We start from the raw sequence: 23,888 nt of genomic DNA, 5'->3' as shown, positions 1-23,888 counted from the left end.
AGAAGCATCCGACCACAGTCCGACTCTGAGCCTCCGACCAGCTCCCCATCACCGATGCACCGAGCACCATCTCTGCCGAGCGCTTTGACCCCGGCCCTGGCAACAGGCAATAGGCAAGGCCGAGGATTTGGTGCCTTCCCTCCAGAGATTCTCGATCGCACAGTAGCAGCGGCAGCGAAGCAAGCATTTCAGAAGTTACTCCAGATGTTCCTCCATGCCTCTTCAGGTCTGTCTCTATCAAATCAAGATTGTGCACGGTGTCCTACTTCACAGATATGATATCAATTCGGAACGGCCGCGCGCACTGCGTCACGCCCCCATCTTCTCCTCCCTCCTGGATAGACATTGGTTTGAAAGTACCGGCAGGTAGACAGAGAGGGTGGGGAGGCTCTGTTGGTAAAAAAAAATGAAATCAAATCCTTAGAAAGAGGTGACAGAGGAATGGAAGATGTTGAATCCTTGTGGGTAGAATTTAAAAACTGCAAGTTGAAAAAAGACACTGTTGGGAGTTATGTGCAGGCCTCCGAACAGTAGACAGGATGTTGGTCAGAAATTTCAACAGGTAATAGAAAAGGCATGCATTAAGGGCAATATTATGATCGTGATGGCATATTTCAACATGCAAGTATATTGGGAAAATCAGGTTGGTGCTGGATCCCAGCAAAGGGAATTTGTAGCATACCTATGAAATAGCTTTATAGAGCAGCCTATGGCTGAGCTCACCAGGAAAAAAGCATTTCTGGATTGAGTGTTGTGTAATGAACCCAGTTTGATTAGGGAGCATAAAACAAAGAGACCCTTAAGAGGCAGTCATCGTAATATCATAGAAATCCTCGTGCAGTTTGAGAAGGAGAAGATCAAGTCAAATGCATCATTATTACAGTGGAATAAAGGGAATTACAGAGGCATGAGAGAGGAGCTTGCCAAAGTTGAATGCAAGTGGACACTGGCAGAGATGATGGCAGAACAGCAATGGCAAGAAGTGCATCCAGCTGCAGCTTCGAACACTCAATGTAAAGAGTTGGAGCTGGAACTGGAGGAATTCTGGATCATTCGGGAGGCTGAGGGGGTGATAGACAGGGTGTATAGAGAGGTAGTTACACCCAAGGTAAAACAACACAGGAAACTGGGTGACAGTCAGGAGGGTGAACAGCCAATGCAGAGTACCCCTGTGGCCATCTCCCTCAAAAACAAGTAATTCACTTTGGATACTGTTGGAGGGATGTCCCAGCAGAGGAAAGTCACAGCAGTCAGGTCTCCAGCACTGAGTCTAGCTCTGTAGCTCAGAAGGAAAGGGTGGACAAGAGGTGAGCTGTGGTTAAAGGAGATTCTTTAGTTAGGGAACAGAAAAGTGGCTCTGTGGATGAGAACAGGATCCTAGGTTGGTATGTTGCCTTCTGGGTGCCAGAATCCAAGGCATCTCAGGCAGAGTTCTAAACATTCTTAAATGGGAGGGTGAGCAGCCAGAGGTCATGGTCCATATCGATCCAAATGACATACATATGTAGGAAGAGGGACGAGGTTTGTCAAAGTGAGCTCAGGATGTCAGGTGCAAAGTTCAAAGACAGGACCTCCAGGGTTGTGATCTCAGGATTGCTACTCGTGCCATGTGCTGGTGAGGCCAGAAGTAGGAAGATCATAGAGTTTAACATGTGACTAAGGAGTTGGCGTAGGAGGGAGGGCTTCAGATTTTTGGGATCATTGTGCTCTTTCCGAGGGAAGGTAAATCTAAAACAAAGGGGCAGTTTGTACCTAACCTGGAGGGGGACAAATATCCCAACAGAAAGGTTTGGTCGTACTGCATGGGAGAGTTTAAACTAGAGTTTCAGGCAGATGAGAATCAGGATGCCAGAGCAGATAGTGGAGTGGTTCTGGAGACATATTGTTAAGAACTCAGACAAAATCAGGAAGCAAAAGGTTGATCATGGGGGGGACTATTGTTCTGAGTTGTGCCTATTACAATGCAAGAAGTTTTGTAGGAAAGACAGGTGAGCTCAGGGCATGCATCAGCATGTGGAATTATGTTATTGTTGTCATTAGTGAGACTTGGTTCGAGGAGCAGGTCTGACAGCTCAATATTCTGGGGTTACACTGTTTTTGACGTGATAGTGTGGGAGGGATGGCTTTACTCGTCAGGGAAAATGTCATGGCAGTGCTCAGTCAGGACAGGCTGAAAACTCATCCAGTGGGTGGAACTGAGAAATATGAAACGTATGACCATGTTAATGGGGCCATATTGCAGACCACCCAACAGTTTGCATGATTTAGAGGAACAAGTTTGTAAAAAGATCACAAACTTGCAAGAAATATAAAGTTGCGATACTATGTAGATGTTTTTAACTTTCCATGCATTGACTGGGACTCCCAGACTGTAGCAGGGCTAGATGGGATAGAGTTTCTCCAGTGTGTTCAGTGCATGCAATCTTCAATGAAAGAGTGTGGGACACTTGATCTCCTATTAGAGAAAGGGACAGGGCTGGTGGCAGAAGTTTGCGTTGGGGAACACTTTGCATCCACTGATCATAATGCCATTAGTTGAAACATAATTATAGAAAATGATAGGTCTGCTGCTCGGGTTGATATTCTATATTGAAGAAGGGCCAATTTTGGTGGTATGAGAAAGGATCTGGCAAGTGTGGATTGGGACAGGCTGTTCTCTGTCAAAGGTGTACTTGGTAAGTAGGAGACTTCAAAACTAACATTTTGAAAGCACAAAGCATTTATGTGCCTGAAAGAATAAAAGGGAAAGATAACAGGTTTATGGCACTTTGCTTTTTGAGAGATATACTGAGGTCCTGATGAAGAAGAATAAAGAGTCATGCCAGGTACAGGCAGGTGGAAACAAATAAGGGACTTGAGGAGTACAAGAAATGCAAGCGAACACTTAAGAAAGGGATCAGGAGGGCGAAAAGGCATGAGGTTGCTCTAGCAGACAAAGTGAAGGAAAATCCTAAGGGATTCTACAGATAACTAAAGAGCAAAAGGATTGCTAGGGACAAAATTGGTCCTCTGGAAGATCAAAATGGTGATCTGTGTGTGGAGCCTAAAGAGATGGTGGAAAGCTAAAATGGATCTTTTGCATCTGTATTTCCTCAGGAGATGGACACAAAATCTGTAGAAGTGAGGCAAAGTAGCAGCAAGGTCACGGACCCTACACAGATTATAGATAAGGAGCTGTTTGCATTCTTGAGGCAAATCAAGGTGGACAAATCCGCATGGCCATACAGGGTGTTCCCTTGAACCCTATAGAACCAAGTGCAGGAATTGCAGGGGCCCTAGCAGAGATGTGTAAATCATCCTTACTGACAGGTGAAGTACTGGAGGATTGGAGGATAGCTAATGTTGTTCTGCTGTTTAGGAAAGGCTCAAGGAAATGGTAGTGGTAAAATTATTGGAAAGTATTCCAAGGGATCAGATATATGAGCATTTGGATAGACAGGGAGTGATTAGGGATCGTCAGCATGGCTTTGAACGTGGTAGTTCATGTTGTTACATTGGCTTTCGTTGATCAAAGTTTTCAGTACAAGGGTTGGGATATTACGTTGAAGTTGTACGAGACGTTGGCAAGGCTTAGTTTGGAATATTGTGTTCAGTTTTGGTCACCTACGACAGGAAAGATGGAAACAAGGTTGAAAGAGCACAGAGAAAATTTACAAGGGTGTTGCCAGGTCTGGAGGACCTGAGTTATAAGGAAAGATTGAATTGGTTATAACTATATTCCCCAGAATTTAGAAGATTGAGGAGATATTTGATAAGGTATACAAAGTTATGAGGGGTATAGATGTGCAAAATGCAACCAGGCCTTTTCCATTGAGGTTGGGTGAGACTACAACTAGAGGTCATTGCTTAAGGGTGAAAGGTGAAATGTTTAAGAGGAACGCAAGGGGAAACATCTTTACTCAGAGGGCTGCGAGAGTGTGGAACAAGCTTCTAGAGCAAGGGGTGGATACGATTTTGATTTCAATGTTGAACAGATCTTTGGACAGGTACATGGCTGTTAGGGGTATAGAGGGCTAAGGTCTGGGTGCAGGATGCTGGAACGGGGCAGTTTAAATGGTTTGGCACCGACTAGATGGGTCGCAGGGCCAGTTGTGCTCTGTGTTTTTCTATGATCCTGTGACTCTATCTGCCTAGTCCCATCACCCTGCACTCTCATCCATGTACACATATAAATTTCTCTTTAATGTTGAAATGGACCCCACATCCACATCTTACACTGTCTCAGAATAACATAGGCCAATTATTATTGGCTGTTGGTGTTTCACAGGGCTTGGTATCGGGACCAGTCCTTTTTACAGTAAATGTCAATCATTTTGATGACAGAATTGATGGCTTTATTGTCAAGTTTACAGATGAAACAAAGATAGGTGGAGGGGCAGGTAGTGCTGACGAACCAGGGAGTTTGCAGAAGGACTTGGACAGATTGGGAGAACAGGCAAAGCAGTAGTAGATAGAATATTGTGTAAGGTAGTGTATGATCAAGTACTTTGATAGAAGGAATAAAGGCATAGAATATTTTCTCAATGGGGAGAAAATTCAAAAATCAGGAGGTGGAAAGAGACGTGGGAGTCCTTGTGCAGGATTCCTGAAATCCCTTGTGCAGGGATTCTACCACTGTGTGTGTTGCTTCGGAATCTGTAAAGGTTAATTTGCAGATTGAGTTGATTGTAAGAAAGGCAAATACAATAAATGCATTCATTGCAGGAGGATGAGAATATAAGAACAAAGACAGGACACTGAAGCTTTATAAGGTATTGGTCAGCCAACATCTGGAGTATTGTGAGCAATTTTGGGCCCCTTATCGAAGATGTGCTGGCATTGGATAGGTTCCAGAGAAGCTACACGAGAATGATTCCAGGAATGGAAGGGTTAACATATCAGAAGCATTTGATGGTTCTGGGCCTGTACTCACTGGAGTTTAGAAGAAAGAGAAGAGAGATTGATGATGGTAGGGCAGTGGATATTGTCTACATGGATTTTAGTCAACTCTTCAAATGTGAAGAGGTTAGGTTACAACTTTACAGCTCTGTATAGGCCACATCTGAAGTATTGCACACAGTTCTGGTCAATCCACTCTAGGAAGGATGTTGAGTCTTTGGAGAGGATATAGAAGAGGTTCACCAGAAGGCTGGCTGGTCTAGACAGCATGTTGTGAAGGTGAAATGGGGTAGGGTTCAAGGGGAATGCGAGGAGAAAGTTTTTTGTCTCAGAGTGGTGGATGACTGGAATACGCTGCCTGGTATAATGGTAGGGGCAAATGCATTAGAGACTTTTCAGAGACGTTTGGATAGGCACATGGGTGTACATAAGATGAGGGATATGGGTATTGTGTTGGTGGGAGAGATTATTGTTTGGGTGTTTTTGATTCGCTTTTTAGCTGGTTTAGAATAACACTGTGGGAAAAGTGTCCTTTTCCTGTGTTGTATTTTCTGTGTTCAATGTTATAATATGGGTGGATCTCATTGAAACCTGTTGAAGATTGAATGGGCAGACAGAGTGAATACAGAGAGGATGTTTCCTACAGTTGGTGAATCTAGGACCAGAGGACACAGCCTGGGTTCTGCTCACGGCAATGGTGATTGGCTCCAGAGAATTGACGTCATTGTGCAGCCCAACCTATTTCACCCCTGTGATGAGCTTCACCTGTGGCCCCATTGGGCCTGTCTCGCTGGTGATTGGCTCATCCCCTGTGACATAGTGAAGGGATCCACTCCAGCTCTCACCTTTCGCCCATGGGTGGTCCTTCAGCAACAATATCAGCTGTTGGCTCCAGCGGACTGCCCTCATCCATTGCCTGACCTGCAACGTCATCAATGATTGGCTCATATTCAATAATCCCACTCATTGGGGGAAATAGGGAAACAAGGGATTCCGAACCCATCTCTGGCATACCAACCCTGTTTGAGGACAGTGACCATGATGAGGATTGGGCACCCACCGCAACACACCCCCCCACCCACCCCCGCATCTTACCAGGGGCCAGGTGCACCCAGTGCTCCCAAAACCCAATCCTCCCAGTATTCAGATACGGTGGCCGCTCGGGTAAAACAGCAACAGCAGGGAAGGGGAGGCCTCTCTACCCTGAGATCCATAAAGGGAATACCGAGGATTGTTCTGAGTTGGGGACGGAAGAATCCAATAAAACCCCAGAGTTAACGGCTCCACCAAGGCAATTGCCCACCCGAATGCTGCCCAGTCCACAAGCAGTGGAGGAGGGACAGCCCTCCGTGATTCCTGTGTATGCACCCTGGAAGCCTCAAGAAATGATAATGATCATAAATCAGGCCCCAGGTAGAAAAAAAACCAGCACAGTTTGCTCAGTATGTCAGCAGTACTATACAAATGTATAATGTGACCCTGCAAGATTTATTCGATCTCTGCTGCATGATTCTCTCAGCTGATGAGGGGTGAAAATGGAAGGCAGAATTAAGATACCACAATGAGAATGAACAGACAGACCAGGTTATCCAAGCCTTGGAAAGGGCTCTCCAGCAACCTGTAAACATCACTAAAGTACTTGAATCCAAACCTAAGCCTGGGGAATCGGGACCAGACTATTGTGAGCTATTTGTGGCCTGCTACAGCACTTTCGCAGGAGACCAGGCCTTTGATAATGGGAATCCGTCCCCCCAGTTTAATGCCTTACTACTCCAATGCTTACCCACTAAGTCAGCCAACATGATTACAACAAATAATATGGATTCGCCTGACAATGACCGAAATCGAATGCGAGGAGCTTTGACATATTATTGGGACCCGGCTTCTGAATTCTGATCAACCCCGAAGGGAGACTGGCAAGATTTGCATGCGGGCCAGCTCCCATACTGGAAGATGGGACATCTGGTAAGACACTCTATTAATGTTTACCGAACCCAGGATGTTGTACTCCATCTCTGGGCAATTTCGGACCATGAAGTCGGCCACACCAACTGCCCCACTGTCCGGATCACTGTGAAAGAAGGACAGACTCCCCCATCCATTCCACAATACCCCCTCAAACCCGAGGCAATACAAAGGGTGCAGTTGTTAGTTGACTCCCTTTTGGCACAAGGAATCTTGATCCCTTGCACCTCTCCATGCAATACACCTATCTTCCCGGTACCTAAACCAGGAAGCAAGGACTGGCGCCTCGCCCAAGATTTGCACAAAATAAATGAGATTGTGGCTGCTCTCCATGCTCTGGTTCCGAACCTCGCAACGATCCTGAGTCACATACCAGCTACTGCCCTGGTATTTACTATCATTGACCTATAGCACGCATTTTTCGCTGTCCCTTTGCACCCGGATTCTCAATATTTATTCGCATTTACCTATCAGGGATGTCAGTAAACTTGGACGCATCTACCCCAAGGATTTGTACATTCTCCCACACTCTTCTCACAGACGCTCCAGAAGCAGTTACGTGATCTCCAGTTGCCTGGCAACTCTACTACAGTCCAGTATGTGTATGACTTATTACTGGCAAGTGACATTTTGAAGAGTTGTGAAACTCCTACTAAACTTTTTGCATTCATTGGGATACATTATTCCACCCCACAAAGTAAAGCGATCACAGCCCGAGGTAAAATTCTTGGGCATCCTGATAAGTGTGGCAGAGCGGCGCCCCACAGAAGATCGGATAACACCCATTGTAAATACTCCCCCACCTACTACCCTGAGACAGATGCGAGCCTTCTTGGGGCTCCTGAATTTCTGTCGGCAATGGATTCCTCACATCGCCACTCACACCAAGCACCTGACCCCCCTCGCTTCATCAAACTCACCATCTGCTTGCTCGCTTACAGACACACAGCTGGAAGCTTTCAATGAGCTAAAGGAGAGCCTCATTCGAGCACCAGCTCTTGGTCGCCCACTCTATGACTGACCATTCCAGCTCTACGTAACTGTAAAGGAAGAATGTGCTACTGCAGTGTTCAGACAGGAAGCGTCCAGTAGCGTATTACTCAAACAAGCTTGATCCCGTAGCTGGGGGAGTACCTTCATGCATACAAGTACTTCCAGCCAACTACGTTTTAGTAACAGCAGCATCCAACATAACATTGCACCAACCTGTAACTGTCCTGGCACCCCACTCATTGGTAGAATTGTTGACCTCTCAGCAGACCCAGTATCTCATTCAAGCACGACAGAATCGATATGAAACAGCTCTACTAACTAATCCATTGCTTACTTTCTCTCACTGCACAATGCTTAATCCCACTACCTTCCTAACTGACCTTCAAAGCATACCTCCTCTCCACAGCATGATTGTGTGCTTAGAAATCATCTTTTCACTACCGCTCGAGAGGATCTAACTGACCATCCCCTTGCAGATGCAGACTTGACATTTTATGTGGATGACAGCTCTTTTGTGGATCCAGCAGGGAAACGATGTTCTGGCTTTGCGATAGTGACGTCAGTGAAGTAGTTGAGCAGGCCTCTTTTGAAGCAGCTGTCTCAGTCCAGAAGGCTGAGCCGTTTGCTCTGACTCGTGCCTGTATCCTAGTAACAGACAGATGTACAAACATTTACACAGACTCTCGTTATGCATTTAGAGTTACACATGACTACGGGGCTCTCTGGGAACATCGGAGATTTCCGACTTCCTCTGGCCACCCCATTAGTAATGCCACCTTTGTAGACAACTTACTCACTGCTCTACAGCTACCTCGAGTTTTGGCTATCATTAAATGTGCAGCCCACACCCGCATGTTTGACTGGGTCTCTAAAGGCAGTTCTTTAGCGGATGAGTCAGTGAAGAGTGCGGTACAATCCTCGTTGGTTGTAGTCCCCTCAGGTTCACGTCATGCAACCTACCACGACTCAATCAGAATGGGTACGCCAGACATGCGGGAGGTACGTACCTTTCAGGGAGACGCCTCTGAGGAGGAGCGCAAACTGTGGTCCCAGATGGGGTGCCAGAAAGACCCTGACCTAGGTCTTTGGATCATCCCAGCGGGACAGGTTTGTGTTCCCACAGTTTTTACCAATATTGGTCGATTATATACATAATTGTACACACCTGGGAAAGGAGGGAATGGTTGGTAACCTGTACCCTGCACACCAGGTACGACTCCCTTGCCAGGTAGACTTTCCTCATGTCCACAAGTTGATTTTATTGATTTGCCTGGAATACATTGCTATAGATACTGCTTAGTTATTATAGATGTATGGGGCTTACTGTGTATAAATATACAGCTGTAACCTGAGGGAGCGGGTCCACTTGTCAGATGGTGGCAGTACTTAGGTGCCTTCCCTTTGACAACTGAGTCTCAAACTCCTGCAGGAAGGTGCACAATAAACTGGAAATTATAAGAAGCTGGTCTCCCGAGTTTTATTCAGATTCCACTTTAACAACACAGTGCTGCCGATTGGCTCATACAATGGGTCAGCCATGACACAGCCCAACAACTTGAACCGGGTCAATGACAGCCAGCCGTTTAAATGGTTAGTCGTACCATACTCAACCTTTTGATTCCAGACCTTGTCTGAGGACTTAACAACCCATTTTAAACACTTCCCCAAGGTCACCCATCATCTGTTGCATTCCAACAATTAAAGACCTCGCCTGGTCAATCTCTCCATGTAACTAAGGCCTTCTCCTTGTAAATCTCCTCCGCACTCTTCCCAGATTAACCATATTAAGTCTTCTTAATCTTTCAATCTTTCCTTTAAAAGGATGCCCAAAACTGTACATAGTACTCCAAGTGTGGCCTCACCAGTGATTTATACAACTGCAACATAATATCCCTGCTCTAATGCCCAAATGAATACTAGCATGCTAAATGCTTTCTTTCACCACCCTGTGTACCTGTGAAGCTGCTTTCAATGGACAATGCATTTGTACTCCTAGGTTCCTCAGTTCCACTAAATTCCCCAGTGCCCTGCTGGTCATAATATGTTCCATGTCACTTTGACACCCACCCCAGACATTATTTCTTCTCCTTTCCATTGGGCAGAACGTACAAAAACCTGAAAGCAAGTCCTACAAAGCTGAAGGACAGCTTCCACTGCACTGTTATAAGTCCATTAAGTGGTTCTTGGATATGATAAAATGGACACTTGCCCTCACAGTCTACCTCATTATGATCTTGTACCTTCTTGTCTACCTGTGCAGCACTTTGACACTTTATTCTGTTATTATTTTATCTTCTTCTACCTTAATGTACCGTGCAACGATTTGAGTGTATGAACAGTATACAGGACAAGGTTTTCATTATGCAGTATGCAGGACAAGGAGCCTACTGGGCTTAAACACCTCCCTCTGCAAATGGATCCTGGACTTCCTGACAGGGAGACCTCACTCAGTCCGGATTGGAAGCAACATCTCCAACACCATCACACTGAGCACGGGGACCCCCCAGGGCTGTGTGCTCAGTCCACTGCTGTTCACTCTGCTGACCCACGACTGTGCTGCAACACACAGCTCGAACCACATCGTCAAGTTTGCTTATGACGCGACCATGGTGGGTCTCATCAGCAAGAACAATGAGTCAGCATACAGAGAGGAGGCGCAGCGGCTAACGAACTGGTGCAGAGCCAACAACCTGTCTCTGAATGTGAAGAAAAGAAAACAGATGGTTGTTAACTTCAGGAGGACACGGAACGACCACTCTCCGCTGAACATCCACGACTCCTCTGTAGAGATCGTTAAAAGCACCAAATTTCTTGGTGTTCACCTGGCGGAGAATCTCACCTGGTCTCTCAATACCAGCTCCATGGAAAAGAAAACCCAGCAGCGTCTCTACTTTCTGCGAAGGCTGAGGAAAGTCCACATTCTACAGAGTTTGTATTGAGAGCATCCTGAGCAGCTGTATCACCGCCTGGTTCGGAAATTGCACCATCTCAGATCGCAAGACCCTGCAGCAGATAGTGAGGTCAGCTGAGAAGATCATCGGGGTCTCTCTTTCTGCCATTAGAGACATTTACACCACATGCTGCATCCGTAAAGCAAACAGCATTATGAAGGACCCCACACACCCCTCATACTAACTCTTCTCCCTCCTGTCATCTGGCAAAAGGCACTGAAGCATTCGGGCTCTCACGACCAGACTACGTAACAGTTTCTTCCCCCGAGTCATCAGAATCTTCAATACCCAGAGCCTGGACTGACACCAACCTACTGCCCGCTACTGTGCCTATTGTCTTGTTTATTATTTGTTGTAATGCCTGCACTGTTTTGTGCACTTTATGCAGTCCTGGGTAGGTCTGTAATCTAGTGTACTTTTGTGTTGTTTTTTTACCTAGTTTAGTGTAGTTTTTGTATTGTTCATGCAGCACCATGGTCCTGAAAAACGTTGTCTCGTTTTTACTGTGTATTGTACCAGCAATTATGGTCGAAATGACAAAAAGTGACTTGACTCGACTTCATTGCACCTCAGTTCGTGGGACAATAGTAAATCAATTAACCAATGATTTTACACACCTCTACAAGATCCCTCATTGTTCTCCTCAACCCAAGGAAGATAGAGTCAACATGTTCAAACTCCCTCCACAACTCAGTCCCAGCAACATCACTGGAAATCTCCTTTGCCCTCTTTCCAGTGTAAGGATATCACAGGGTTTTGCAGGGACCATTCACTTTGGACTCCCAGATCCACTCCCATCCACTACCCTCCCCCTCTATTACACACTTCCCCTGCAACTGCAACATCCTCATAAGTGAAATATTGAAAGTAGGAACTTGCATGTTCCTGTTGGAATAAAAGGCAAGGCTAACACGTTTAGGGAACCTTGGTTTTCCAGTGATGTTGAGGCCTAGGTTTAGAAGAAGGAATGACTGATCAGGTATAGGCAATATGAATCAAATGAGGTGTTGAAGGAGTGTAAGGTGTTTAAGGGCTTTACCAAAATTATCAGCAACCTCAGGCTCAGCACTGATGCCAACAGAGTCTCAGTTCTGATTCAAGATTCAAAGTACATTTATTATCAAAGTATGTACAAAATATCCAACCTTGAGATTTGTCTGAATTCACTTTTACTTTTCCTCAGGGAAGCGGTCTTAGTCCCCTGCTATTCTCCTTATACATGCTCTCCTTTGGAGACTTCATTAGAGAGCATAAACTTGATTTCCACAGTTATGTAGATGACACACAATTGTATATCTCAGATGAGCCTGATGCACCTTATCTTCCCTGTCTTCTGGTATGGCTGCAATAAACAAATGGATGAGCAATAATTTCAGAACAATAAATGAAGATAAAACTGAAACACTTTTAGTTGGTCCCAAAGCCAAAACAGATATACTTCTTGATAAACTTGGGAACTTGGTTCCCCTGGGTGTTATCCTTGACTCAGATTTGAATTTTTAACCCCACATAAAGAAAGTAACCAAAGCAGCATTTCTATACTTTACAAATATTGCAAAGGTACACCCATTTCTGTCATGTAATGAAGCTGAAAAACTAATTCATGCCTTTATATCAAATAGATTGGATTACTGCATTGCACTTTTTAAGTGGACTTCCAAAGCAATCTTTTGACAAACTACAACTCAGTCATAACACTACTGCTGGACTTTTAACTGAAACCAGGATGAGAGAGCATATCACTCCTGCCCAACCTGCTCTGCATCAGCTTCCTGAATTTTTTTAAAGAATTGAACTTAATGTTCTCCAACTTGTTTTTAAATTTCTCAATGTTCTGGGAGCAGAGCACATCGCAGAATCATTTTCGTTTTTATAAACCTGCTCGAGCTCTTCGGTCTTCGTTCAACAGTCTCTTAAATTTAAACAACCTCCCTCAAAAGAGAATTGGCAGGTCAGTTTTATTGAACAATGCTCCCAAACTGTCAAATTAAATCTTAAAAGCATGAGGGATGCACATTCAGCTGACACCAGCTCAAACCCTACTAATTTAGCAACACACACAAAATGCTGGTGGAACGCAGCAGGCCAGCCAGCATCTATAAGAAGAGGTACAGTCGACGTTTCGAGCTGAGACCCTTCTTCAGGACGAACTGAAAGAAGAGATCGTAAGAGATTTGAAAGTGAGAAGGGGAGGGGGAGATCCAAAATGATAGGAGAAGACAGGGGGTGGGGGGGAATAAAAATAAATAAGGGATGGGGTAAGAAGGGGAGGAGTGGCATTAACGGAAGTTAGATAAATCCATGTTCATGCCATCAGGTTGGAGGCTACCCAGACAGAACACAAGGTGTTGTTCCTCCAACCTGAGTGTAGCTTCATCTTGACATTAGAGGAGGCCATGGATTGACATATCAGAATGGGAATGGGACATGAAATTAAAATGAGTGGCCACTGGGAGATCCTGCTTTCTCTGGCAGACAGAGCGTAGGTGTTCAGTGAAACGGTCTCCCAGTCTGTGTCAGGTCTCACCAATATATAGAAGGCCACACCGGCAGCACCGGACGCAGTATATCACACCAGCCGACTTCACAGGTGAAATGTTGCCTCAGCTGGAAGGACTGTCTGGGGCCCTGAATGGTGGTGAGGGAGGAAGTGTAAGGGCAGGTTTAGCACTTGTTCCGCTTACTAGGATAGGTGCCAGGAGGGAGATCGGTGGGAAGGGATATGGGGAACAAATGGACAAGGGAGTCACGTAGGGAGCGATCCTGCAGAAAGCAGAAAGAGGTGGGGGAAAGATGTGCTTGGTGGTGGGATCCCGTTGGAGGTGGCGGAAGTTACGGAGAATTATATGTTGGACCCGCAGGCTGGTGGGGTGGTAGGTGAGGACAAAGGGGAACCTTATCCTAGTGGGGTGGCGGGAGATTGGGGTGAGAGCAGATGTGCGTGAGGTGGGAGAGATGTGTTTGAGAGCAGAGTTGATGGTGGAGGAAGGGAAGCCCCTTTTTTTCAAAAAGGAAGACACCTCCTTCGTCCTGGAATAAAAAGCCTCATCCTGAAAGCAGATACGGCGGAGACAGAGGAATTGCGAGAAGGGGATGGCATTTTTGCAAGAGACAGGGTGGGAAGAGGAAGTCCAAGCAGCTGTGAGAGTCCGTAGGCTTACAGTAGACATCAATAGATAAGCTGTCTCCAGAGACAGAAAGATCAAGAAAGGGGAGGGAGGTGTCAGAAATGGACCGGGTAAATTTGAGGGCAGGGTGAAAGTTGGAGGCAAAGTTAATGAAGTCAACAAGCTCAGCATGCATGCAGGAAGCAGCGCCTATTAATTTAGCCTTACTTTTAATTAATAGCTTTTTGTCTTTTAGTTTCATTTTCTACTATAAAGCATTTGGAACTACATTGTTTGTTTGAAAAGTGCTCTGCAATTCAATTTGGCCAGATCTGCAAATAACATTTATCATCCTTGAGCCAATCGTACCAGCTTGTTTGGATGATCTGGGGTTCGGGGAGTAATGGAGGGGGAGGGAGCAGAGGGATCCCCATCTGAGCCATTCCCATCTGCCTGCATTTGGCCTGTAGCTCTCTAAACCCTTCCTATCCATCAACCTGTCTGAGTGTCTTTTAAATGTTGTTAGTGTATGTACCTGCCTCAACCAAATTCTCTGGCAGCTTGTCCCATATTTGGACCTCTTGCTCAGTTAATAATTTTTCCCTCGGGTCCCTATTAAATCTCTCTCTATCACCTTAAACTCCTGCTCTCTGGTTCCTGATTCCCCAACCGTTGGGAAAGACCATGCGCATTCACTCTCTCTGTGCCCCTCATGGTTTTATACACCTGTATAAGGTCACCCCTCATCCTCCAAGGCAAAGGTCCAAACCTGCCCAATCTCTGTACATAACTCAGTCCCTTGAGAGCCAGCAAGTCTCGTAAATCTCCTTTGACTTGTTCCAGCTTAATGGCATCTTTGCGAGAGAAGAGCGACCAACACTGAACACAATACTTCAGGTGCAGCTTCGCTAATTTCTTCTTCAATTAAAACATAAAACCAGAAAACATTAGGCTTCTCGGCCCATCAAGTCTGCTCTTGTCATTCCATCATGGCTGCTTGATTCTCCCTCTCAACCCTATTCTCCTACCTTTTCACTGTAACCTGACAAACCAAAAACCTATCAACCTTGGCTTCTGTTAGAATGTTTTTTAGGTCAGCACATATGGCAAATAATTTCAGCAACTGACTTTCAGCCACCAGTCTTCAGATACTCATATGAACTGTGGATTAAATCTAAAATACAGCTCCAAGGTTCCTAAGAACTGTGAACCACAGTTATTTGGAAGACCAGACAATGCTGATTAACATTCACTATATGTCTGTGGTGCGGGTGTGCAGTGGGAGGTGTGAAGTTTGTGTGTAGTTCAAAGAAAGCATTGTGGATGCATTGTAAATAAAGAATTTTCCTTTGATTTTTAGCGCATAAATTGTCATGTAGCATTGGGTCAGACAGATAACTGTCCTCTGACAGGCTCTCCATCTGATGTCTGCTGTATCTCATTTTGTTGAATAGAGAGGCTGCTGAATATTTAGCAGTACTTCTCTCCAGTGACTTTGTCCACGCCACAATTGGTGTCAGGAGTGGGATACCTTCTTGTAGCCCATTGTATGGATGATGATCTCAGCAGTCTAAGTGGGTGAGTATTTTTAAAATTAGCACTCTCACTTGGACTTGTTCAGATCGGTGGCTACAGGATCGCTACGTATCATGAAAACAATGGAAAACTGAACTGGGAGATAAAAGTAATGTGCGTGCATGCACGTGCCTTTATGTAAGAAGCTAATCTTTGTGTGTTAATTTGGTTCGACGGGGCTACCAGTTGCAAAGTATGGTTCTTGAAGGGTCCAGATGCCAGTGGAGGAATGTACTCATTCCAGGAACCGTACTTCAGCAAGCATGTTTGTGAGTGTGTGTGCCTTGATGTAACTGATACAAAGGAACACAACAGGCTTCATGAGCTTAGAGGCACATCTGTGGCAGATTGCAGAGTACATTCTCTGCAGTTATAAGTATATAACTAGTATTTAACTAGTACCCTTTATTTATATTTTGTAGTGTGGGAATTTGTCTGGAGATATTTCAGGGAAATGTTTGACCTAGATATATCTGTTAGGATGGCAGCGATCGTGGTCAGGCAACATCAGGTCGAGAACCCTGAAGACCCAAGCCAGCTGTTGATCCTGACTATGGCTATTCATAAACCTTCCACCTCAGGGAGAAACACAGCATTTTGTCAGAATTGCCCTCGCTTAAAGTTACATGTGGGAATTCAGAATTATGGTGCAAACTCGAGGAATACTTTGCTTCAGTATTCACTACGGAAAAGGATATTGGCGATTGCAGGGATAACTTACAGTGGACTGAAAACCTTGAGCATACAGACATTAAGAAAGAGGATGTGCTGGAACTTTTGGAAAGCATCAAGTTGGGTAAGTCTCCGGGACCTTATGAGATGTACCTTAGGCTACGGTGGGAGGAGAGTGCTGAGTCTCTGGCAATGATCTTTGCATCATCAATGGGAACGGGAGATGTTCCAGAGGATTGGAGGGTTCCCTTATTCAAGAAAAGGTGTATAGATAGCCCAGGACATCATAGGCCAGTGAATCTTACTTCAGTGGTCGGTAAATTGACGGAGGAGATCCTGTGAGGCAACATTCATAAACACTTGGAAAGGCATATGATAGGGAATAGTCAGTATTGCTTTGTCTTATGAGCCTAACTGAATTTTTTCAGGATGTCACTAAACACATTGATGAAGGTAGAGCATATAGATGTAGTACATATGGATTTCAGCAAGGCATTTGACAAGGTACCCCATGCAAGGCTTATTGAGAAAGTAAGGAGGCATAGGATCCAAGGGGACCTTGCTTTGTGGATCCAGAATTGGCTTGCTCACAGAAGACAAAGACCAGTTGTAGACGGGTCATATTCTGCATGCAGGTCAGTGACCAGTGGTGTGCCTCAGGGATCTGTTCTGGGACCCCTAAGATTTTTATAAATTACCTGGATGAGGAAGGGGAGGGATGGGTCAGTAAATTTTCTGTGACTCAAAGGTTGGGGGAGTTGGGGGGTGTTGTAGAGCAGGGGTCCCCAACCTTTTTTGCACCATGGACCGGTTTAATATTGACAATATTCTTGTGGACCGGCCGACCGGGGCGGTGGGGGTTACAAATTGTAACACAGCAAATGTAAGCAATACTCCTGGGGAAACAACTAGCAGACCAAAAGGAGCACTAAACCATCTCAGAGACTGACTGAAAGATGTTGAGTGGATAACGAACTGTAGTTGCTCATTACAATTGAAGTTGAAATGTTGAACAGCTGAAAATTCAGCAAAAATAAAGGAAAGAGACCAGTTATGGAATGTAGATATCTTTGTTGGAAAGGATTATTGCTCCTTGCAGGTTTATGAGGACAAAGTATTGTATTTGTTTGTCTTTCAAGAGTGGAAAGGAAAGATGTTTTATTATGTGTGCATAATAGAGAACTTCATTTCCCAGTGAGCAATACGAGGGGTTCACCCAGAACCTGAAGCTGTGATGGTGACCTGGTTGTGCACATTGGGATTGAGCAGCAGTCCAGTACTAAAATGTTCCAATGTTTGCAGACGCTAAGTTTGTCTTTATTAAGAACAAAAATAACAATAACTTTGATTCTCCTGGATTCTCAATCTCATATTCTCATTCTCACATTCATTCACACACACACACACACACACACCCTCTACCTTCGACAAAGCCATGCTGACTATTCCTGATCAGATTGTGCCTCTCCAAATGTTCATAAATCCTGCCTCTCAGGATCTTTTCCATCAACTTACCAACCACTGAAATAAGACTCACTGGTATATAATTTCTTGGGCTATCTCTACACCCTTTCTTGAATAAGGGAACAACATCTGCAACCCTCCAATCCTCCAGAATCTCCCCAAGCCCCATTGATAATGTAAAGATCATTGCGAGAGGCTCAGCAATCTCCTCACTCACCTTCCACAATAGCCTGGGGTATATCTCGTCCGATCCAAGAGGCTGATCCAACTTGATGCTTTCCAAAAGCTCCAGCACATCCTCTTTCTTAACGCCTACATGCTCAAGCTTCTCAATCCGCTGCAAGTCAACCCTACAATCGCCAGGATCCTTTTCCGCAGTGAATACTGAAACAAAGTATTCATAAAGTACCTCAGCTATCTCCTCTGGTTCCATACACACTTTTCCAGTGTGATACTTGATTATTCCTATTCTCTTACCTCTTGCTCTTCACAGACTTGTAGAATGCCTTGGGGTTATCTTTAATCCTGCTCGCCAAGGCCTTCTCATGGCCCCTACTGCCTCTCCTAATTTCATGGCTTTTGCTTCCCCTTTATGCAAAGGCACCACATTTACATTCTTAGTTTAAAGTAATTGCTTGGCTAGAAAGTCTGGCACCTTGTTTCCTTCAACCCCAACAAGGGCAGGGACCCATATGAAATGGATGCACAACCCTGCAGCCTCAACAGATGTTAAATGCATAAATGAAGATAAAACTGAAGCACTTTTAGTTAGTCCCAATGCCAAAACAGATCCACTTCTTGATAAACTTGGGAACTTGCTTCCTCTGTAAAATCAGAAGTAACAAGCTTGGGTGTTATCCTTGACTCAGATTTGAATTTTTAATCCCACATAATATAAGTAACCAGAGCAGCATTTCTACACCTTATAAATATTGCAAACGTATGCCCATTTCTGATAAGTAATGAAGCTGAAAAACTAATTCATGCCTTTATATCAAATAGATTTGGATTACTGCACTGCAATTTTTAACTGGACTTCCAAAGCATTTGATGGGTCCTGGGCATGCCAACCAATGAGGTCACTAAGTAGCTATCCTTCTGTGGACCAATGGGATTATTGGATCGGAGCCAATAGCTGATTCTGTTGCTGAAGGACCACCCACCGTCGACAGATGAGACTGGATAGGATCCCTTCGCTGTGTCACAGTTGATGAACCAATCAACAGTGAGACAGACCACGAGTCAATGGGGCTGCAGGAGGACCCAGGACCCATCAAAATTGAGTGAAATTGGTTGGACTGCAGAATGACATCAAAGCTCTGGAGCCAATCACCATTACTGGAGGCACAACCTAACAGCCAATCGCAGGAGTCATTGCTGCAGAAACTGTTGGAGTTGAGAGTTCTGGGAATACTCACAGCCAAGGGCTTGGTCAACGAAGTTGGTGATGTTATTGTCCCACAGCCAATCACAGAAACCGGTCTGGAAGGATTTCTCAATGATATCAATATCCCAAAGCCAATCAGGCGATTCAATTTGGCCAGTTCTGTTAATAACATTTATCATCCTTGAGCCAATGGTACCAGCTCGTTTGGATGATCTGGGGTTCGGGGAGTAATGGAGGGGGAGGAAGCAGAGGGATCCCCATCTGAGCCATTCCCATCTGCCTGCATTTGGCCTGTAGCTCTCTAAACCCTTCCTATCCATCAACCTGTCTGAGTGTCTTTTAAATGTTGTTAGTGTATGTACCTGCCTCAACCAAATTCTCTGGCAGCTTGTCCCATATTTGGACCTCTTGCTCAGTTAATAATTTTTCCCTCGGGTCCCTATTAAATCTCTCTCTATCACCTTAAACTCCTGCTCTCTGGTTCCTGATTCCCCAACTGTTGGGAAAGACCATGCGCATTCACTCTCTCTGTGCCCCTCATGCTTTTATACACCTGTATATAAAGTCACCCCTCATTCTCCAAGGCAAAAGTCAAAACTTGCACAATCTCTGTCCATAACTCAGTCCCATGAGAGCCAGCAAGTCTCGTAAATCTCCCTTGACTTGTTCCAGCTTAATGGCATCTTTGCGAGAGAAGAGCGACCAAAACTGAACACAATACTTCAGGTGCAGCTTCACTAATTTCTTCTTCAAGTAAACCATAAGACCATAAAACATTAGGCTACTCGGTCCATCAAGTCTGCTCTTGTTATTCCATCATGGCTGATTGATTATCCCTCTCAACCTTATTCTCCTACCTTTTCACTGTAACCTGACCAACCAAAAACCTATAAACCTGTTTTAAACAGATGCAATGACTTGGCCTCTGTTAGAATGTTTTTGGGGTCAGCACATATGGCAAATAATTTCAGCAACTGACTTTCAGCCACCAGTCTTCAGATGCCAATATGAACTGTGGATTAAATCTAAAATGCAGCTCCTGGGTTCCTAAGAACCGTGAACCACAGTTATTTGGAAGACCAGACAATGCTGATTAAAGTTCACTGACATGTCTGTGGTGCGGTGTGAAGCGGGAGGTGTAATTTGTGTGTACTTCAAAGAAAGCATTGTGGATGCATTGTAAATACAGAATTTTCCTTTGATTTTTAGCGCATAAAATGTCATGTAGCGTTGGGTCAGACAGACCACTGTCCTCTGAAAGGGTCTCCATCTGATGCCTGCTGTATCTCATTTTGTTGAATAGGGAGGCTGCTTAATATTTAGCAGTCTCTCCAGTGACTTTGTCCATGCCACATTTGGTGTCAGGAGTGGGATACCTTCTTGTAGTCCATTGTATGGATGATGATCTCAGCAGTCCAAGTGGGTGAGTATTCTTAAAATTAGCACTCTCACTTGGACCTGTTCAGGTCAGTGGCTATGGGATCGCTACGTGTCACAAAAACAATGGAAAATTGAACTGGGAGATAAAAGTAATGTGCGTGCATGCACGTGCCTTTATGTAAGAAGCTAATCTTTGTGTGTTAATTTGGTTCGACTGGGCTACCAGTTGCAAAGTATGGTTCTTGAAGGGTCCAGATGCCAGTGGAGGAATGTATACTCATTCCAGGAACTGTACTTCAGCAAGCATGTTTGTGAGTGTGTGTGCCTTGATGTAACTGATACAAAGGAACACAACAGGCTTCATGAGTTTAGAGGCACATCTGTGGCAGATTGCAGAGTACGTTCTCTGCAGTTATAAGTATATAACTAGTATTTAACTAGTACCCTTTATTTATATTTTGTAGTGTGGGAATTTGTCTGGAGATATTTCAGGGAAATGTTTGACCCAGATATATCTGTTAGGATGGCAGCGATTTGTGGTCAGGCAACATCAGGTCGAGAACCCTGAAGACCCAAGCCAGCTGTTGATCCTGACTATGGCTATTCATAAACCTTTCACCTCAGGGAGAAACACAGCATTTTGTCAGAATTGCCCTCGCTTAAAGTTACATGTGGGAATTCACAATCATGGTGCAAACTCGAGGAATACTTTGCTTCAGTATTCACTATGGAAAAGGACATTGGCGATTGTAGGGATAGCTTGCAGTGGACTGAAAACCTTCAGCATACAGACATTAAGAAAGAGGATGTGCTGGAACTTTAGGAAAGCATCCAGTTGGATAAGTCTCCGGGACCATATGACATGTACCTCAGTCTACTGTGGGAGGCGAGGGAGGAGATTGCTGAGCCTCTGGCAATGGCCGTTGCATCATCAATGCGGACGGGAGATGTTCCAGAGGATTGGAGGGTTGCAGATGTTGTTCCCTTATTCAAGAGAGGGAGCATAGATAGCCCAGGACATTATAGGCCAGTGAACCTTACTTCAGTGGTTGGTCAGTTGATGGAGAATATCCTGAGAGGCAAGATTTATAAACACTTGGAGAGGTATATGATAAGGAATACTCCGCATGGCTTTGGCAAAGGCAGGTTGTGCCTTATGAGCCTGATTGAATTTTTTGAGGATGTGACTAAACATGGTGATGAAGGTAGAGTCATAGATGTAGTGCATGTGGATTTCAGCAAGGCATTTGACAAGGTACCCCATGAAAGGCTTACTGAGAAAGTAAGGAAGCATGGGATCAAAGAGGACCTTACTTTGTGGATCCAGAATTGGCTTGCTCACAGAAGACAAAGACCAGTTGTAGACGGGTCGTATTCTGCATGGAGGTCAGTGACCAGTGGTGTGCTTCAGGGATTTGTTCTGGGACCCGTACTCTTTGCGATTTTTATAAATTAGCTGGATGAGGAAGTGGAGGGATGGGTCAGTAAATTTCCTGATGACACAAAGGTTGGGGGTGTTGCAGACAGTGTGAATGGCTGTCAGAGGTTACAGGGGGACATTGATAGGATGCAAAACTGGGCTGAGAAGTGGCAGATGGAGTTCAACCCAGATAAGTGTGGGGCGGTTCATTTTAGTAGGTCAAATATGATGGCAGAATATAATACGAATTATAAGACTCTTGGCAGTGTGGACGATCAGAGGGATCTTGGGGTCCGAGTCCATAGGACACTCAAAGCTGCTACTCAGGTTGACTCTGTAGTTAAGAAAACACACGGTGCATTGGCCTTCATCAATTATGGGGTTGAGGTTCAAAGCCAAGAGGTAATGTTGCAGCTATATAGCACCCTGGTCAGACTGCACTTGGAGGACAGTGCTCAGTTCTGGTTCCCTCGCTACAAGGATGGGGAAACCATAGAAAGGGTTCAGAGCAGATTTACAAGGATGTTGCCTGGATTGGGGAGCATGCCTTATGAGAATAGATTGGGTGAACTTGGCCTTCTTTGCTTGGAGCAACGGAGGATGAGAGGTGACCTGATAAAACTATACAACAAAATGAGAGGCATTGACCGTATGGATAGTCAGAGGCTTTATCCCAGGGCTGAAGTGGCTAGCACAAGAGGCCAGAGTTTTAAGGTGGTTGGAAGTAGATACAGAGGAGATGTCAGGGGTAAGTTTTTTTCACGCAGAGTGTGGTGAGTGTGTGGGATGGGCTGCCACCAATGGTGGTCAAGGCAGTTACGATAGGGTGTCTTAAGAGACCCCTGGACAGGTACAGGGAGCTCAAAAAAATAGAGGACTAAGGGTAACCTGAGGTAATTTCTAAGGTAACGACATGCTCGGCACAGCTTTGTGAGCCAAAGGGTCTGTATCGTGCTGTAGGTTTTCTCTGTTCTATGTTCTTAGATGGATGAGAGGATTTCCACAAGTCTAATGATTTACAGAAGTATGCCACTGCAAAATGCCCTTTCACCGGCCCAAATGCTGATGGGTCGACACAAACACACTAACCTTCCAATGCATGAAAACATGTTGACACCTACAGGAGCACACAAGGTCAAACTGGCTAAAGTGAAAGGGAAAGAAAAAGAGAAATGGTATCATGACAAGTCTACAAAAAGCCTACCAGTTCTGAAGCCTGGAGATCAAACTCAAATCCCAGTTCACAATTCTGGAACATGGTTCATGTCAGGATACGTGCAAGAGGAAGTCACTCCACATTCCTATCAGATTCAGACACAGCAAGGGACACCTCTGAGAAAGAACCGTATGGATCTACAACCACAGGATCCAACCCATGGCTGTGATGTCACCTGTCAGGACACAAAGGGGTCAGCATTTGTTAAAGATGAACATGTTGATCAGAGTTCTCAGAAAAACACAAATAGTAACACAGCAAATGCAAGCAATACTCCTGGGGAAACAACTAGCAGACCAAAAGGACCATTAAACCATCTCAGAGACTGACTGAAAGTTGTTGAGTGGATAAGAGACTGTAGTTGCTCATTGCAATTGAAGTTGAAATGTTGAATAGCTGAAAATTCAGCAAAAAAAAGAAAGAGAAAGAGACCAGTTACGGAATGTAGATATCTTTGTTGGAAAGGATTATTGCTCCTTGCAGGTTTATGAGGACAAAGTATTGTATTTGTTTGTCTTTCAAAGGTGGAAGGGAAAGATGTTTTATTATGTGTGCATAATAAAGAACTTCATTTACCAGTGAGCAATACCAGGGGTTCACCCGGAACCTGAAGCTGTGAAGGTGACCTGGTTGCGCACACTGAGGTTGAGCAGCAGTCCAGTACTAAAATGTTCCAATGTTTGCAGACGCTAAGTTTGTCTTTATTAAGAACAAAAATAACAATAACTTTGATTCTCCTGGATTCCAATTCTCATATTTTCTCTCTCTCTCTCTCTCTCTCTCCCTCACCCCCACCCCCCGCTGCGTGAATAAAGACTTATATTTTCCAGTTTGAGCTCCTAATTAGCAGTTTTAGTACAGTCACAATAGGAACCCTCTG

At 44.7% G+C, this 23,888-nt stretch overlaps 1 long non-coding RNA gene across 1 annotated transcript; it reads right to left on the bottom strand.

The window, feature by feature from the left end:
- On the bottom strand, positions 1-23,176 carry LOC140191780 (uncharacterized). Its single transcript, XR_011883921.1, has 3 exons — positions 22,997-23,176; positions 11,933-12,129; positions 1-390 (listed from the first exon to the last, which is right to left on the bottom strand). It is a non-coding gene; the product is annotated as an uncharacterized lncRNA (long non-coding RNA).
- Positions 23,177-23,888: the final 712 nt, after the last annotated feature.

The sequence above is a fragment of the Mobula birostris genome, chromosome X, assembly GCF_030028105.1.
Source record: "Mobula birostris isolate sMobBir1 chromosome X, sMobBir1.hap1, whole genome shotgun sequence".
NCBI lineage: Eukaryota > Metazoa > Chordata > Chondrichthyes > Myliobatiformes > Myliobatidae > Mobula > Mobula birostris.
This window is presented reverse-complemented; position numbering and strand designations above follow the sequence as displayed.